The following is a 2,288-nucleotide window of genomic DNA, read 5'->3' as shown; positions in this document are numbered from 1 at the left end:
GTTTTATGAACAAAAAGTATTTGGTAAACGCCATGTAGGAGATGTAGAAGAATGGTCGCTCTGACTTTCCCGTATTTGCGCGCTGAATTGCATTTTAAAGATCAACGTCTTTCATGACTAATGTGTGGCTCAACCTGTAGTTCCAGTTTGTCTTTCTCTTGTTACCGTTTTTCGATATCACCGGTAAATTCGTGAGTTATCTCATTATTATTCAGTTTACCTTTCGCAAGGCCATGGACGATAAACGCTTTCGCAAAATAAAACTCACCTTCGTCATTTATTCGCCGAGGGCAAAATGTAATAAAATCTAAAGCCGCGCTTAGATATTTTTGGAAATGCCTCTTCAGTGTTGTGGACATTGGTCCCTATTTATTGACGAATGAAATGCCATTTCACCATTCCATAGTACACATCATCGTTCCTCGCTCGCGGCACCACTGTCCAGGTGTGTTTTGAACTACGTGACAGCATGCCGTCCATGCTCACAACACATTCCTGAGCAATTACATGCAGGATGTTCGGCCTTTTTCAATGCTCATTTATCCCCATGTGGTACACCTGCGATCGCTCCGATATTCCTAGAACTTTTCCAGTTACCACTCGCCACCTCCGTGGTGCCCATAAGACACAGCATTGATAAACACGGAGGACTACTTATCGAGCACATCCTACTGCCTGCTAGTTCATAGCTCCAGTCCGAAGCATACCACAACTGAGCTGACAAATAGCATACCATTATCCCCTTTTGTACCAGCCACCTTCGTGCCCATAGGCTCGTTCTGTAATATATGATGCATGTCTTCATCACAGCGTCACAGTCCTTGTCATCTCATACATTTGTTTAACAGCAAGGATGTGCAGATCCCTAACACAAATGTTAGCGTGCTGCAGATGTGGGAACATCACCAGCTGGTCATGGTTCTTGGGTGTCTTGCATTAAAGCTGTGAGCGTTCTGATTTCTCGAAAATTTCTCCGGTTGCATCAGCCACCTTCGTAACATCTGCGAATGAAAACTGAATTTTTGTCACTGGGTACCGTTTATGGCACACATCCTGTTACATGGCAAACTACCGTTGAAGTCCCAGGTAGCCCACAACCGAAAATGCCTATGCAGCCCATCGCATGTCGCTAGTAGCCACATAGAATGGAGCTTTTCGCCCTGTTCAATGGCCAGCACACTTCACAATTCAATGGCCAGTACACCGCACAATTCAATGGCTAGCACACCGCACACTTCAATGGCCAGCTTCCTAGCCCCATACGCGACCCACCATATAGTCCCATGCATAGCTCAAGTAGTCCTGTGTTGTGCTTTAATCACAGAGCCCTCTGGTCAGCTTCCCTGAAGTCCAATTCAAAACATCGCTACAGAGAACCCTGGCCAGCTTCATTCCAGTCCTCTATTATGGCTTATTACACAGGCTAATGACGAACTCCTCAACACTCCTGTGCACATCTCACCGCAGTCACATGGCCAGCTACTCGCCACCACCCCGCTCTTGTTTACAAATCACCACGGAGTGGCATGGATCGACCACCTCCAGTCCTGTATCTAGCTCAACTCACAGCTGACGGCCACTTCCTCTCCTGTCTCGAACATAGCTCATAGACTTTGGACCTGTGGCTTTCACGAGCTCCATATAGCCAAAGTTCCATAGCCAGCTGCAGTCATCTGCTATAGTCCCCTGCAGAGTCCCATGCTACCTCCCATCCATTTCTGTGTTATAGATTACCAAAGTCTCATGGCCAGCTCCCCTCCACCGCTGTGCTACAGCTCATCACAGATTTACATATTCAGCTCCCTCCAATGCTGTGCTAAAGCTCATTACAGAGTTCCATGGCCTGCTCTCCTTTAGTCCTGTGCTATGTATCATCATAGAGTCCATAGCCAGCTCTCCTCCAGTACTGTGCTATAGCTCACCGCAGAGTCCCATGGCCAGTCGGAGCTCGCTGTGCAGCAGCTGCAGCACCAGCCGGGCGCCGCGCTGTCTGTCGTGCGCAAGGCCCCAGAGCAGCGGCCGGCCCACGAACACCATGCGCGCGCCCAGTGCCAGCGCCTTGAGCGCGTCGGTGCCGCGCCGCATGCCGCCGTCCATGAAGACGGGACAGCGGTGGACCGACGGCGGCCACCACCGGGCCCAGCGCGTCCACCGTCACAATACAACCGTCCAGCTGGCGGCCGCCGTGGTTGGAGACGATGACGCCGCTGGCGCCGCGGTCGGCGGCGGCGACGGCGTCCTCTGGCGTCATCACGCCCTTGACGAGCACCGGCAGCCGAGTGACGCTG

General features: G+C 51.1%; 1 pseudogene; it reads right to left on the bottom strand.

Moving 5' to 3' along the window:
- Window positions 1-924: 924 nt before the first annotated feature.
- Window positions 925-2,278, bottom strand: LOC119109174 (hydroxyacid oxidase 1-like; annotated as a pseudogene).
- Between the last annotated feature and the right edge of the window lie 10 nt (window positions 2,279-2,288).

The sequence above is a fragment of the Pollicipes pollicipes genome, unplaced genomic scaffold (assembly GCF_011947565.3).
Source record: "Pollicipes pollicipes isolate AB1234 unplaced genomic scaffold, Ppol_2.1 Scaffold_7231;HRSCAF=8579_pilon_pilon_pilon, whole genome shotgun sequence".
In the NCBI taxonomy this organism is placed as follows: Eukaryota; Metazoa; Arthropoda; class Thecostraca; order Pollicipedomorpha; family Pollicipedidae; genus Pollicipes; species Pollicipes pollicipes.
This window is presented reverse-complemented; position numbering and strand designations above follow the sequence as displayed.